The 16,968-nt window shown below is 44.5% G+C and overlaps 1 protein-coding gene across 4 annotated transcripts in view; it reads right to left on the bottom strand.

Moving 5' to 3' along the window:
* The window catches only part of MVB12B (multivesicular body subunit 12B), a 376,259-nt gene that overhangs the window by 178,211 nt on the left and 181,080 nt on the right, over positions 1 to 16,968 (bottom strand). Inside the window, exon 2 of one of the 4 annotated variants that reach the window (XM_037493021.2) lies at positions 11,133 to 11,299. The exons of the other annotated variants lie outside the window; for them this stretch is intronic. The gene's annotated coding sequence lies outside the window, so the exon portion shown is untranslated. The remainder of the gene's footprint in view (positions 1 to 11,132; positions 11,300 to 16,968) is intronic. 4 annotated transcript variants of the gene reach the window in all.

Consider the following 16,968-nt stretch of genomic DNA (forward strand, 5'->3'; position numbering starts at 1 on the left):
CCCTCGGCAGTGTACTTCGGTCCTTCTGCCTGCTCTGCTCCCTGCTCTGGCTCTGGTGAATTCTCTCACCCTCCAGCGCTTCTGACTGTACCCAGTGCTTGTATAAATAAATAAAAAATAATAAATAAATAAATAAATCTTTATTAAAAAAAGAGAGAATAATGGATTATAGCAGCAGATTAAAAAATTATCCACGAATCCATACCAACACTGGTAGAGAGGAAGAAAAGTTCTTTACAGAGCATTGCGGAATAGAAATAGAAGATATGATAGGACTAGAAAATCAGCATTTTGCTACCAACCATGTAATAATAACTGACTCAAATCAGGCGTGGTGAAGGATGTTAAAATCACTGGATGAAGCGCTGGGTACACAGAATAGTTACACAATTTCAAAGCATCATTCAGCAATCGCTTTTCAATTTCAAGTAGGAAAAGTGTCCTATATAAAGGCAGGATCTGGCAGACAGCACTCTAACTGGGGGTCTAGCGTAGCACTACAGATAGTGCGCCAGGGACATATTTTCAATATCAGACCTGGCAGGGGCTGGGGTGGGGGGTGGCCCTTGTTTCAAATATGGGATTGAAGAGATCAACAAGAATCAAGACTGATTTCCAGATTAGGGCCTGGTGCCATTCAATGGGATGAGAAAGATAGGAGCAAGAACGTGTTAGAGGAGAAATCAGTCAGAGGTGCTGGCTCTATCTAGTCTGAGATGCTCATACAGGTTGAGAGGTTGGCCAGGCACCTTGGCCTGTGAACCTGTGGCTGCTGACCGAGGTTAGGGTTACAGGTAGGAATGCGAGGTTCCTCAGTGTATGGATGGGCTGGATTACATCATCTAGGGAGGAAGTTTTAAGATCTACTTTCATGATAAATACAGCTTTAATTTTTCTTTAAACTATTTCTAAAAAATAGAAATGTTTCAGAACAAATAATCCCCCAAACCATTCACAGTTTGATGCTCTTGCCTCAAATGCCTGTTACTCTGCTTTTACGTACATATTTGCATATAAATGTATCATATGTGGGGTCTTTTTTCCAGACATTTTTATTTTTTATTTATTTTTTTTTTAGAGGCATGTTTTTATTTATTTATTTATTTGTTTGTTTGTTCGTTCGTTTTGTTTATACAAGCACTGGGTACAGTCAGAAGCGCGGGAGGGCGAGAGAATTCACCAGAGCCAGAGTGGGGAGCAGAGCAGGCAGAAGGACCGAAGTACACTGCCGAGGGGAGCAGCGGGCGGCAGGAGAGGTCTGCGCGCCATGTGGGACCCTCCTCCGGTGGCCGGGGAGCAGCCGGGGATCGAACCGGCGCCGCAGAGGTCGCCGGCAGCTTTGCAACCCAGCGCTCAACCGCTGCGCCACCGGGGAGGCCCTCCAGACATTTTTAAAAGAGGCCCTTTTCATCTTACCCCCTTAGACTCCTCCTTGGTCCTTTCTTAGTCATTCCAAAATCACCCAGAAGACACAGAAACATCAATTCCAAAGAACACCTGCACCCCTATGTTTATAGCAGCACTATTTACAATAGCTAAGATTTGGAAACAACCCAAATGTCCAAAAATAGATGACTGGATCAAGAAGATGTGGTACATATACACCATGGAATATTACTCAGCATTCAAAAAATATAAACACATGCAATTTGCAGCAACATGGATGGCGTTGGAAGGGATCATGCTCAGCGAAATAAGTCAAAAAGAAAAAAAAAATACCGGATGGTCTCACTCATAGCAGGAATCTAGAAAACTTAAATAAGGGACCAGGAAAAAGAATAACTATAAGAAAGAAAATATCAAAATCAACAAATAACACTCTATGGGGGGTTGGGGGGCAGGGAAAGGAGGGCTTGGGGTAAAAATAAGGGGGTTGTAATTGTATGGGAACTATAAAAATAAAATTTAAATTAAAAAAAAACAACAAAAAACAAAATCAATGTTAAAGTCTGGCGTGACTCCTCCCATACCCTCTACCTGCCCATGTAATCATACACGCATAGGGCTTGCAGATTGTTTGACAAATGGATCAAATTCCATGTATTTCTTGGATTTTCCTATTATCAATAATAGTATCGTGGAAACCCTTGCAAGAAAATCTATTCTATTTCATGGCGACATCTTTTTCCAGGGCATCAATATGTCATGACTTAAACACTCTCCTACTGATGGACTCTTTCTCGTTCTTTGGTCCCTACAGACACCTGCTGTGCTACCACCTTCACGCATTCCTTCAAGTGAGCACTTTTGTCTCTGCTGCGGGACAACTTCTTGAGAGCGAGATCATTGGAGGAGACGTCTCTTTGCGTTTTTAAAATAGATTTTTTTCCATATTGCTTCCCAAAAGGCAGTATCAATGCTCCCTTTCACCAGTTACATACGAAAATACACTTCTCCCTTCATCTCCGGCAGCAGTAGGTGTTAACATACTTTTGAATTTTTGCCAATCTGATGGGCAAGGAGCTGCTTTAATTTGCATTTCCCTGTGGACCGGAAGGTTGAGCCATATGCTTATTGGCCATGTGGGTTGACTCCTCTCTGAGTCTATTCATATCCTGGGAACATTTTTCTATTGGATGCTTTGTCTTTTTCTTCACAATTTATAAGTTAGAAACTAACTCTTTATCGGTCATAGCCATGGCGAATATTTTCCTTAATTTTGTGTTTGTCTTTTAACCTTGTTTATGAGAACCTTTAGCAATCGAAAAAAGTTTAAATTTTATGGCACCAGGGACTTTTATTTCCAATAATGACAGAATATCTTGTGAAGGACCATCTCTCTCTCTAACAGTAATAAACTCTGGGCACACTATTTAAAAGGCTGTGTAGAGGCAGGGCAAGTGGCCAAGCAGAAAGTGAATCGTTGGGCAGTCAGAGGACAAAATTTGGGATTTTCGTGGAAGCTGAAAGGAGGGAATCCCAGAAAGTGAGCAATAAGAGGGGCTCACAAACTTCACCCCTAACCTCAGGTTGTTTTTTCTGAACTATGAATTCGGGGGAGAAGACCTGAGGAGCTTCACGTGGCTTCTGAACAGGGAGGACTTCAGCTGCCACCCACCCTGGGGAGAGCAGGTTTGGAGTTTAAGGTCAGCCAAGTGCACTGTTTAATAAAATAAAAAGTGAACACCCTTTCAGGGAAACATAACTGAATCCACTTTCTATAACTTACTACTGACAGTAACCAGGCTACAATGCAGAATGACTAGACATGGAAAAAAAAAATAGGAAAATATGAGTCATATTCAAGAGAAATGGCGACCATGGAGCTCAACCTCCAGTTCATCCAGATCTTGGAATCCAGAAACAGGAACAGCAAGAGCACAAAGGAAAATGAGCAGGTAATGAGTGATGAAGGAGAAAACCTCAGCAGAGAAATAGAGTAAAATAAGCAAATGGGAATTTCTAGAACCAAGACATATACTCTCAAATGAAAGATTAATTGGATGAAATGACATCTTATGGAGCAAGAAAATTGTTTTTTAATATCAGTTCTAGGTTTTCTGTCGCAGGTAAAAATGCTCCCTCTAATCCCTGGATTACACATATAGTCACCTCAAAGTTCTCTTAAGGCTTTTCTATATCGTGTTTACATTTAATCCACTTGGATTTAATTTTTTATAGTGTGAGGTAAGGATCCAACTTCACATTCTTACAGATGGACAGATACTTTTTTTCCAGCATTATTAACAAGTTTTTTTTCTTACTGATGTGAAAAATTTATTATGTGTTAAATTCTCACATATACTGGGGTATATTTCTGGGCACTTTATTCTATTCCAAAGTTTTCCGTCGCTCCAATAACCTTATGCCAACACCATATTGTTGGGTGCTAGCAGTATTTTTAGTGGTAGTATTTTTATAGTATATTTTAAAATCTGTAAGGTAAGAGATCTTTCCTTTTTTGGCCCATCTCATCTCAGACATTCATTCTTCTACATGAACTTTCTGATCATTTCATCCAATTAAAAATGTATTAAATTTTAAAAATGTACATTGAATTCATACATTTCTTTTCAGGCCCATGCATAAAACTATGAAAAAGAAAATAAATGACATCTAAAATGTCACAAGCTAGTCATAACCGCTTCAATTTTTAAATTTTGGGTCTACATGTTTAGGTGATATTTAAATAAATGTTATATGTGTATATGCATTTAAGATATGTGTGTATCTGTGTCTAAGATATGTGTATGTACACACACACACACATCCAAAAGTGGACTGATAATACTACAATTTCTAATAGTGGCTATTTTATATCACCTATCACGAACATCTTTCTCTTTACAAACATATACATCATTTTGAGAAAATGCATACTCCTGTAAATGGGATGTATAACATTTCACTTAACAAACTCATTTTATTATTTTTGACAGTCCCTTCACTAGTGGACTGCAAATAGATGCATTTTCAGTTTTTCATCATTGTAAATAGCACTACGAGTTTTTTCTCTTCTGTCCTTCAGAATCCATAGGCAAATCCTTCGAGGTGATACCCAGCATGATTCCCCACCTGTTCCTGGAAGCTCTATCACTAAGACAGTGGGATTGGAGAAATGACCAGAGGGGTTAAGGGGTCTGGTCACCTGCCAATCCCAGAAAATTCTGGGTGGTCCAGGGTCCTTATCACTTTAGGATGGCCAAACCTTGCTGGTGTGTTGTCTTACAGTTCTGCAGGCCAGGAGTCTGAAATGGGTCTCAGTGGCTGAAATCAAGGTGTCAGCGAGGCTGTTTCTTCTAGTGGTTCCAGGAAGAGTCCTGGCCTGGCCTCTCACAGCTTCTACGTGCCATCTGCCTGCCTTGGCCCGCTTTCACCTCCAAGGCCAGCTTCACATCACCCTGGCCTGCCTGCTGTCCTCACACCTCCTTCTCCGACTCTCTGGCTTCCCTGTGTGGGGTTACCTGTTGCCTCACACACTTGTCTCACAATCCTCAGCCTGGTCCCACAGCAGCATCCCTTTTCCAGGTGAGGTCACATGCTCACTGGTTCTGGGGATCAGGATGTGGATATCTCTGGGAAACCATGATCCTGCCTACCGCACCCCCAGCTCCCCACTTGTTGGCTCAGGGTGGGGGCTGCCCCGCGACACTGGGCCAGGCTCATGTGTCTGACCCCAAGGGCAGAGCTCAGTCCTAGTCTCCCTGGCTCCCTGGCATGGTTTCTAGTTTCGGGGCTGAGGGAATGAGAAAAACCCTTAGGGCAGCTCACAGAGGAGCAGAGAGCAGGGCGGGGCTAACCTAAGGGGTGGCTCAGGATCCTACTGTGTGTCTGCACATCCCAGCATGTGTGCACATGGAGTGTGCATACGTGTGTGTGCAGTTGTGAGAGTGGCTGCACATGAGAACACAAGCACCTGTGTACATGGGTGAATGTCAAGGTGAGTGTGCACTTGTGCAATTGAGTGCATGTGTGAGAGCTGACCATTCTAGGGGACACTCCCCCTTCATCTCAGGGGAGAAGGCGCTTTGTCTTGAAGAGTCCACTGGTGGCCCCTGGGTGTTGTAAGTGACCCAGCAAGGCCTGGAAGGCCAGAGCTGGAATGCACAGACAGCTGAGTTTCTCCCCATGAGTTCTGAGGACTGTGTAGGAGGAAGTGGGTGAGGACCACAGAAATAAAGCAAAAGGTGTGGGGTACGGTCAGCCAGCAGGAAGAAGACCCCGACAGGGAGCGAGGCAGGAATCCATGGAAGGCCATGGCGAGCGCAGAATCCCCTCGGTGGGGGAGCTGATCCACATCTAGACCAGTGGCATCTGTCTCTGAGTTTGATTCTGCTCCTACTGTGCTGTTGCTGTCCCCATCACCCCAAATCTTCAGTGAAGTGTGCTCTCTCTATAAACTTTTGTTGGGGGAAAATTAGCAGGGTAGGGATGAGTGTGAACAGCTGAAGTTGGAGGTCAGAGTTGGGGGCGGGGAATGGGGAGGGCAAATCCACCAGAGTCTGCTGGAAACCCTGGGGTACAGGGGGGAGATCTTCCACAGAGAGCGGGATGGGAGCTTGAATCATCGAATTTTAGTGTAATGTAAGGGGTAGTCGTTAGGCATCTGGGTTTTAATGCGCCTGGAAGGGGCTTCAGTCCTGTGACTATGTCTCTGTGCATCTGAAACCACGAGTTGGCTTATTTACTGTGGGGCTGACCGTGTCAACCTCACACCACCAGTTACTTCTCCTTTACTCAACCCCTCCAGTGCAACTGGAGCTTACTGTCTCCCTAGGAGACCTCGTCCACATCGACAGCTTCGGTTACCATCCATCCCTGGAGAGCTAATCTGAGCTCAGAGCTGTGCTTACACCTGTCTTGGAGTATCTTGCACGAGCTCACTTTCTCATAATGACCTCGTTCTCGGCCAGGATTCTCACAGACGTGGCTCCATTGTCCACTCACATACACAAGCATGAACCTCGGTGTCAGCCCTGGATCCCCGTCGTTCTCACCCTCCCTTTATCCAGCCCACCGGCAATGCCAACGTGCCCTCCTCACAGGGCCTGCTCCCAACTCCACTGCCACCAGCCCAGTCTCGCAAACCCTGTTTCCTGCCTGCACTGCTGCTACATCCTCCTAATTGGTTTCCCTGTGTCTGCTCTTGACCTTCTCCAATCAGATTTCCACTCTGCAGTCAGAGTAAAATGACAATTTAAATAGTACATCAAAACATCACATGCAGTGTCTAAAAACAATAGCTTTCCACCCGAAATCTATGCCAATCACCCTGGCCCTCGTCCCAGCATCAACTTCTAGCACCTTCCGCTACTGTTGACAGTATCTCTGATGCTGTCCAGTGATATGCTTCCACTTCTGTTTCTGGTTTTATGTATCTTAGACATTATTAACTGAATTCATGCTGTGAAGGGTGAGGGCTTGGCTCACAGAAAGCACTATTTAAATACTGTTCATCGCAAAGCCAAGTAGTGGTTTATGACTATATTTTTGTTTTTGAATAACATTTTCCCTTAGAATTTCCACCTACCCTTTTCCCTTATGCTACTTGCCATCATCAAATTTTCATTCATTTCCAGGCTTCCCAGCCAGTTCTGTGTTTTCTTACATCTTCCCTTTCCCTCGCCAATGTGGGTTCCTTCTTCCTTAGATCTGCTGCCTTGTTGGTCTTCTGGAATTTCTTTGATGTTTTTCTGGGTTAACTCATTGTTTCTTGGGCATGACGTATTTCTTTTCCTTGAATTTTTCTGTCATTTCGCTGGAGCACATACTCAAGTAATTTTCTTTAAAAAGGATGCATCAGAGATAAATTTTCAGAGGCAATCTTTCTTTCAACCTCACATCATCCCATAGTTTGGGTGGGCATATAAACTCTAGTTGAAAATCATTTCTTTCAGAATTTTGATATGGAAAGTATTACATCCAATGTTGATATGGAGAAATTTTATGCCACTTCAGTGCTTGATCCTTTATAGGTAACTTATCCATGTTTCTTTCTTGAACATTTTAATAGCATCTATTCGTGATGTTCTGACATTTCCTAACAATGTGTCCATATGTGGATATTTATGGATTCATTTTTGTGTCCTTTATCTATGGGGGAATTTTCTTTTATTATTGGTGAATTCTTCCTTCTACCCCCTTTTTAAAATTAAATTTTCTGCAACTACTGTTAGTCAGCTACTGAGGCTTCTAAACAAATTCTTTATTTTTCTTACTTTTTCCCTCATACGCCCTACCTCTTTTACCTTCATGTTCTGGGATATTTCCTTGGATTTATCTTTTGATTTGGTTGAATTTTTTGCTTGAGCAATTCAATGTTTAATTCTCAGAGCCCTTCCTCATCATTTGATTGCTCTGTACACTCTGCATGTGGGAGTAGGGTTGGGGGGGGTATAAGAATTCATGACTTTGTCAGCTTTTAATTAATCCCCTTGTTTTGATCCCCATGTTATGTCTGGAATTTGCTTCAAAATAATTGAGGGGTATGAATGGTGATATGAATGGAACAAAATTGGTTATCAGTTGTTAACTGTTGAAACTGGGTTAATTTATATGTTGCAATTTCAATGTTCGCAACTTTTAAAAAAGATTTTATTTATTTTATTTTATTTATTTATTTTTTACACCCCAGAAGAACTGGGGTGTAGGACAGATGTGCAGGTGGTGAGAAGATTTACCAGAGAAAGGGTGGGGAGCAGAGCAGCCAGGTTTACTGAAATACACTGCCAAGGGGAGCAGCAGGTGAGACAGGAGAGGTCTACTGCACATTATGCAGGTTAGATCTCTGGCTGGGGATCGAATTCAGGCTGCAGCTGTGATAGCGCTGAGACTTAGCCCCTAGGCCACCAGGGAGACCCCCTCCTTCAACTTTTTATGCATGTATAACACACATAGAGAACAATGCATACAAATATACAGCCCAAGGAGTTTTAGCAAACTGAGAACACCCATGTAACCAGAACCTAGAGCTTGAAGCAGGAAATCACCAACTCCAGAAACACCCTTGTGGCCATTTCCAGCCCCTACTCTCCTAGGTCAACCATTGCCCTGACTTGTAACCCCGTGCGTGGGTTCATCTCACCTGCTTCTGTCCTTTATGTGATGCAATTCTCCACGGCCCATTCTTGTTCTGTGTGCTCTCGCTCATGAATATATCTGTGAGATCTATCCCTGTTGACTGTAGGTCATTTGTAGTTTTGTGTAGTATTTCAATGCATGAAGACAGCAGTCACTCATTTTGACAAATTAATCCATTCTATTATTTAAAGGTACTTAGGTAGTTTTGAGTTTTCGACTATGCTGAGTAGTGCAACTCTGGACATTTTAAAAGTACAAGTCTTTGATAAACATTCATTCAGGGTGGCGTATAGCTGGCAGTGGAACTGCTTGACCTGGGATGTCTATATATTCAGCTTTAGGGCATAGTGACCATTTGCCTACGTCCTGTGTACATCCTCACGTGCAGTACCTGAGCGCTCCTGTCCACCACGTTCTTATCAATACTCGCAATTTTGTCACCTTAATTTTAGCTATTCTGATGGGTGGTAGTTGTATCTCATAATTTTAGCTACATTTCTCTGAAGACTAATGAAATCTAGTAACTTGTTATGTTTATTGGTCTTTTGAATATCTTCTCTTGTGAGGTGTCTATTATTTTTCCCTTAAAAAAATAACCTGGTTCTCCTCTTTTTTTCAATTGATTTATAGGTATCTAAAAATATGTATTGTAAATGCAAGTTTCTTGTTAAATATGTGAATTATGAATATCTTCTTCCAGGCCTTAGCTCTTTACGCTCCTGCTAGTATCTTTAAGGGACAGAAATGCCTGGTACTATTACATTCAATTTATAATTTTTCTTTTATAGTCAGCTTTTTTATGTCCTGTTTAAGATATATTTGCCAACTCCAAGGTCACAGGACTGTTCTCTTACGGTTGCCTCTAAAAGTTTTATGGTTTTACCTTTCACGTTCAGCTCTAAAAATCATCTGGAATTGATTTTTGTGTATGATGTGAGGCAGGAATCCAGATATACCTTTCCCCCTACATGGTTACCCAATGGACCCAGCACATTTATTGAGAAGAAATCCCTTTCCCATAGGACTGCAGTGTTGCCCTCATCATAAACACAGTGATCGCATATGTGTGGGTCTGTTTCCAGACTCTCGTATTTCACTGGTCAATCTGTTTATCATCCTTGTACTGGCACCATGCTGCCTAGTTACTACAGCTTTTTAAAACATCTTGCATTTGCTTGTGTTTCTCTGCTTCAGGTTTCTACTTTCTGCTCTTGGGCACTGGCTTCCTTTTAGACTCATACTCCTTCCAACCCCAGGGCCTTTGCACATGTCCCATCTGCTGAAACACTCTTCTTTCTGCTTATCACCCGGAGAGCTCTTACCCTTCACATCATGTCACAGGTGTCACTTCCTCGGAGAGTTGCCCTGAATTCCCTGACCAGGCCAAATACCTCAAGGAAGTCTTCATAATACCACTCACCACTCATTTGCAACATTAATCATAATTCAATTTTACATTTATTCTTGTGTATTCTTTGTTTTGTTTCAGCAGCACTTCTTCCTTCTCTACTCTAATGAGCTCCACAAGGAAAGGCACTGTGCCTGTTTTATTTATCAGTGATCGTAGGGCTCAGCACGACCAGTTGCTTAATCAAAATGTTTGACTAAATGGAGGGCAGAGTCCCTTGTGTATGAGTGTGTATTTGTGGCTGTAGGTGCTTTTGTGTGAATATGTGTGAGCAAAACTTTTCAGTGTGTGTGAATGTGTTGGACAATAACAAAGAGGCCAACTTAGGAGCAGCAGATGCGGGGACATGGACTCCACCTCTTCTCTCTAGTCCTCCTCACCTCTGCCTTTTACCTTCCGCCTCACCCCTGCCCACCCTACACTGTCCAGCACTGCCAGCCCCCTCTCCTCCTCTCTGAGTGGCTGGAGGAAGAGGCTGGTCTCCAGCTGCCTCCGCTCGGCTGCCCTTGTGCAGTTGTCTGCCAGTTGTGCACGCCGATTACTATGAATGCCACCATCTGGTACGCCACGTGGACATCATAATCTTTTCTTAATTACATTAGCAGCGCAATCAGTTACTGCATTACAAGGCCGGCGATGAGCTTTTAAATCTTGGTGGAAATCATAAATAATTGCACTAAGTACCAGGCGCCAGATGTGTGTGCCAACTTTGGTTGCACTAGATAAATAGTAACCTTACAAGAGTGTTAGACAGCAGGCGGTCCGGCCGGCCACCAGGCCACTCCACACCTGGGGCCCCGCGGCAGCGAGGCCCCCACCAAGCGCGCGCCGAAGACAGGCAGGGTGGGCTCGGAGGAGCCCTCGGAGTATGCGGGTGCCAGAGAGAGGGAGGTATTCTCAGAGCCAGAGCCAGACAGGGCACAGGAGGAGTGTGGAAAAAGACAATGTGGAAATGAGGTGGGTGGACAGAAAGGGAAAGAGAAGGGGATGGGAGGAGAGAGGGTGGAGGGGAGGAGAGAAGAGTGGTGAGAGAGGAGAGGCCCAGAGAGACAGGGCGAGAGACAATGAGCTAGAGACAAAGAGAGACCCAAAGAGGATGGCTGAGGCCCAGAGAGTTGACAGAGACAGACACACAACGTGTGCGTGAAAAGCCCTAATGATTAGTGAAGCTGAGAGAACAAAGAGGTGGCCTATTTCAGCTGACCTTTTGCTCTTGGCCGGCAGCTGGGAGGAATCCCAGGGGCCAGCTTGGCTGTTCGGGCAGTAGACATCTGGTCAGAGGTGGACGAGGCTACAGCCGGGCCTGAGGGGGCCCCAGCAGGTGCTCGGAGCTCGGGCAGGACACGCTCCCTCTTTGTTCTTTCTGAAAACCTGAAAGTGGGAGGAGGAGGCAGGTCACAGAAGATACAGGTGAAGCAGTTGTGTTTTGCAGAAGTAGCCACCAGAGTTGCTTTAAGTGGACAGAAGGCCTAGATTTGGGGAAGTCCCTCAGCGGGAGTGACTTCGAAGCACCGTGGACAGTAAGTCGCAATTAGCCAGGTGAAGAGCAGATGAAAGAAAGGGAATGTTCTAGGAGAGGGGATCAGCATATGCAAAGGCCCAGAGGCAGGAAGGAACTCAGCCTGCTCAGGAGTCAGAGAAAGGCAGAAAGAGAGAGAGGAAGGGACAGGGAGTAGGAGAGGGAGAGAATTTACAAGTGTGGCTTAAACAAAGAAAACAAAGGGGAAAGGAAGGAATTTTAGGTAAAATCAAGAAATGAAAATGTGTTTATTTCCACTCACCCCTGAAATCTTACCAATGGACTTCAGTGGAAATTAAAGGTGTATAAGTCCACAGGAAAAAGAGAGCAGAAGAGGAGACAAAAGTAGACAAGAGATTTTAACCACGTTTTGGAAGCTAGAAGGAAAACGGAGGGTGGCAACGGACAGAGCAGGGAAAGCTGAATCCAAAGCCCATTGGAAGGGAACCAGCTGAGAGCAAACCAGTTAGCCCCACGGCCTGAGGAGAGGCTCTGGAAGGGCTCTGGGTACTTGCAGAGGGAACTGGGAGACAGTAACAGGCAGTACCAGCCACACCTCCCACTGCTTCCAAGGACGAGAAGTGTACCCTCTCAGGGATTGGCCTGGGAGGCTTGGGCAGTAGCTGAGCAAAGAGAGAAGCTCAGACCAAATCTGGCATTGCTGTCTTCCATCTTGCTCACAGGACATGGGTAGTGGGACTTAGGTCTGTCTCCATGCCACCTTCTCCCTCCGGGTCAGAAGACAGGCGTATTCGTTTCCCTTGCCTAGTGCAAGGGAAGAGGTTTGCAGCGACTTCCCCTTCAGGTCCTCCAGTGAAACAGACACTATCTGCCTGATCACTCCTGGGTCTGCCCACCCATGTGTTGAGATCGCTAGGTCTGCTCTTTGTGCCACACTTTTAAATATGGAAGGAAGACAATCAATTATCACCAAGTATTTGTGGAAAACTTGAAAAGGCAGAGACCAAAGACTCAGAAAAATAAGAAAGGCAGGGAAGGAGGAAAGAGACAATACAGGGAACAGGGAGACATTTAAACAAACACCAATAGGTAAATGTCCTCTGAAAGATAAGAAAGACATTGTGGTCATAAAATAAGATTAAAATGCCCTGTGCATTTTTAAAGGAAATGATGAAAGAACACAAAAGGGTTGGAAGACAAAGTTATCATAAGGGTGTTCAGATACTAAGAATCCTTTAAAATAAAGTAGAAATGAGAAAAACAGAAGATCAGTCTGAGGTCCACTCTCCAACTAATCAGAAAGCCAGAAGAAATAAAATCAATTCAGGAAATCTAGAATGATGCTAGGTGTTCTAGAGAAAGAGAAGGGAAGACATTACCACATTATCAAAGAAATAATACAAGAAAATTTTGCAGAATTGGAGGACATGAATTTGCAGACCAAAAAGGAACACTCCAACCTAATGGTTAAAAAACACAATTAGACATTTTTTTTTGTGAAATATTAGTGCCCTAAGAATAGAGTTCATAAAAACTTCCAGAAAGAAAGTTATATACAAAGAATTGGGAGCCAGAACGATACTGAATTTCCCAATAGCAACCCTAGAAACTAGAAGACACGAACTTAAGACTTACAAATCATAAAGGAAAATAATTTCCAACCAAGAATTCTGAATCTCACCTAGCTATCAATCAGTAACTGTGAAAGTAGAAAATATTTTCAAATTTGCAAGATTGAACACTCAGCTCTCACTGTGGAAGGGACTTGCTTGGTCGGCGAGTGTGGGATGAGGAACTGGGGTGTGCACTTTGGCCCCTTCCTCTCTCTCCTCTCCAGGGCCACACCGTCCACCAGAAGCCACTGGGCCACTGTCCACCAGAAGCCACTAGGCCACTTTCCACCCCTTCTGGTCATGCAGAGCTCCATATAGGCACATGATTTTGAGGTTGGGGTGCAGATCAGTGGCGAGCTCTGTAACAAAGTAGCTCAAGGGGAAAAGCTAATGCCCTGGTGCAGTGGTCCCCAGTTCAGTGCTTCCTGGTACAGCGCTCCCCTGAGTCCTGACACAGAGCTGCCCTGGTTTCTGCAGGACAGGTCACATGGCATATGATACCTGCTAAATTAGTTGGAAACAAAATTATTTTAGTAGCTGCTGTCTGCTGATATACTTTATTAACCTATAATTTAAAAAAAGAAGCCTTAAGTATACAGATATTCCATCATGGAATATCTTTTTGTGAAGTTTTGGAATAGTACACAATATACCCTTAGAGAGATTTTGGACCCTGTTCTCCACGGTGACCTCAAGCCCAGTCACTGACATGGCCTGGTGTTCCACACTTTTGCAGGATTTAAAAGAGTTCCTCCAAAAGAGCAAACAAAGGTGGGTCGTGCCAGCACCTCTGGGCCACAGGACAGAGGCTGGGCAGCATGACCTGAGGTACGAAGCGTGGGCCGGGGCCTCACCAGACACCAACAGCAGTGGGGCTTCATGGACAGGTGGAGCAGAAGGGATGCCATGATTACAGAGAACAGAAGTGTATTTGTCCATGTACAGACTGTATTGATTTCTTACCACTGCTATAAGAAAGTATCACTAATACAGTGGCTGGAGACAACTCAAATCTACTGCCCTATAGCTCTGCAGACCAGAAGCTCAAAATGGGCTTCAGAGCACCGACATCAAGCTGTGGGAGGGCTGTGCTCCCTCCACCAGCTCTAGGGGGAATCCATGTCCTTGCCGTCCCAGTTTCTGGAAGTCCTCTGAATTCCTTCGCTGTGACTCCTCCCAACTTCAATGCCAACAGCGTGGCTTCCTCCAATCTCTTTTGTCTCCCTGCCTCTGCTGTTGCACTTTCACTGCTCATTGTTTCTACTTTTCTTCACCCTGAACCTCTGGCCACCTTCTGTAAAAACCTTGGGACTGCATTTAGGAGAATCTGGTATCGTTTACCTGTCTTAAGATCCTTCACTCAACCCATCTGTACTGTCCCTTTTCCCATAGAAGGTCCCACAGTCCCAGCTTCCAGACACTCAGACCACGACATCTTGAGAGGTCATTCATTGTTCAGCCTATAAAGGTCTATACCTTTTAGATGTTAAGTGGAAGAAGAATTACTTTATGCTTCTACTGCTATTAAATAAGATTCACACCATATCCAAGTTCCATATATGACCCACAACATACACCTGTGAGTCTTCACCTCTCTGTGGTGACTAGGAGGCTCAGGCAGGCTTGGAGGGAGGCTACCAACAGTCCCTGCCTTCTAAGCTGTCTGACAGCACACTCAGGGCCAAGGGCAGCGGTGCATTATGTGGCTTCCCTGGAGGCTCTTTTGAGTCACACACCCCACAGTGTGTAAAGTTGGCTCTGGACTAATCATGGATTTGGATTTAGGAGATATAAATCAAGTCCTCACTCTCAGAAGAACAGCACATTTTATTAATGTATAAATAAAGAAGAGTAGGGAATATGTCATAAAGAGATGTGCAATCTTAAGTTCGTAGAGGAAACAACTCAATAAAATTATTGCAAACTCAGGAGCTATAGGAGGAGTTAGGGCAGCCAGTCCTTGGAGGACTGTGCTTCTTAGAATGATATTATCCAGAAAGTCCAGGTATACAGAGAGAAAAAAAAGCATTCTTCAGACTAACTCAGAAAAAGGGAAGAAAGAAAAAAAAATCCAAGCACTAAGCTGCAGGAAAGGAAAGGCTGACACCTTGGGACCAGGCCGGAAGGCAGAACGGGCTGATGTGAAAGGAAAAAATAGGCACCGCGTTACAGAAGGCACCCTGTCTCTGCTGTTACCCTGCCAGAAACAGTGGCTGAGGCCACAGAAATTTACCAGAGGCAGGGAAGAAAGATCTCAGAGAAGGAGCTAGAATGATTCCTCCCAAGGAAATTAAATCCAAGGAACCACTGCCTCTGCATATGTGTGCACATGCACGCGTGCACACACATGCGTGCACACACACACAGTATATCAACGGAGCAACTGGGAACTCCTGTCCTCCCCCTGTACCCCACAGACACCAGGGCTTCTAAACCAAGGAGTTACAGTAAATCCAAACAAATTAGAGAAGGAAGCGGAAGATCGGCATAAAATACTACGGGCATCGCAAAGTGAGTTTCAAGGTGACAGAACCATTGTAGCTGGAGATCAAGTTATTACTTGGCCCGTGAGAGAAAACAGCCTGATAAATCCAAGGAATTAGGACTCTCTAAGGCAGCGCTTCACTGTCCTGGCTGCACATAAGAATCACCCGGGAAAACTTTGCAGGCTTGAGTACCACTCCAGATGAAATGAATCAGTCAGCACCTTAGCCAGGGGTTCTCAAACTTGAGTAGGCAAAGAACCTCCTGGAGGGATGGGTAAAACACCGATTTCTGGGCCCCATCCCCAAAGTTTCAGATCAGTGTAGCTTAGGTGGTCCTTGAGAATTTCCCCCAACCCCCACTCATTACATCCCCTTCACCCTGTCCCCTGCAACCTCCCTCTTAACCTCAGAAACCTCATTCATTTATTTATGTCAACTAGTTTTTATAAGAATTTTACTTGGTCCACTATATAAATGTCCAATATTTGTCTTTGCCACTCTGACTTGCTTTATTATAATTTCCTCCATCTTTGCGATAATGGCAACATTTTGTCATTTCTTATGGCTGAAGAGCATCCAATGTGCGCTATAAGGCCTCTCCTTGATCTAACCTCTGTCGCTGGGCATTTCGGCCACTTCTGTGTCCTTGCTAGTGTCAACAGAGCTGCCACATGCAGTGCAGAACATACAGTTTGATGGCTTTACATTCTGTGGATGGACTCCCAAGAGTAGGATTGCTGGGTCACACAGTATTTCCACTTTTAGTTTCTGAAGGAAAATCCAGTTTACGTTGCCTGCTGCGTGAGAATTTTGAACGTCTAGCCAATTCCCAGATGATGCTGAGGCTGCGGCCCAGGGGCCCTGCTTTGAGAACCACTTTTTCCAAAGGCAGGCACTGTGAGGATCAGATTGACGAAGCGGGCAAGGCAGAGCAACAACAGAAGGAGCCAGGCCTGGGGCACACATTGGTTGGTAGAGAACGTCTCCTGGGAAGATGAAGGGGTGAAGAACAGGCAAGATTTGTTTGCTCAATAGATGCTTTTAGCTAAGCCAGAACTTGCTGATTTCATTACATTTCACTCTGGGAGATAAGACTAGGCAAAAGCTGCCTCCTGAAGGGAGAAAGGGAACACAGGGGACCTGAAACGACAGGCACATACCTCCCAATGGCAGAAAAAGACAAAGTAAACAATGTCCTCGAGGTCTGGAACATTCCAAAGCCAAGCCTGTGCCCTCAGTGGCACCACAGGGGAACAGGTCACAGAAGCTTCAATTGCAGCTTCAGTTTAGGCACCTGCTGAGAGCAATTTTTGTAGCAAAAGGAGAGTGAGGATAAGCAAGCAAGCTTCTCTAGGACAGTGGTTCTCACCCTCGGCTATATATTTGTATCACCTGGAGAGCTTTTTATCTGCCCCATGCGTGGGCCCATACCACACCATGGCAACCCTGCCAATTACATCA

Source organism: Talpa occidentalis, unplaced genomic scaffold (assembly GCF_014898055.3).
Source record: "Talpa occidentalis isolate TD23 unplaced genomic scaffold, MPIMG_talOcc4v2.1 talOcc4.7, whole genome shotgun sequence".
In the NCBI taxonomy this organism is placed as follows: Eukaryota; Metazoa; Chordata; class Mammalia; order Eulipotyphla; family Talpidae; genus Talpa; species Talpa occidentalis.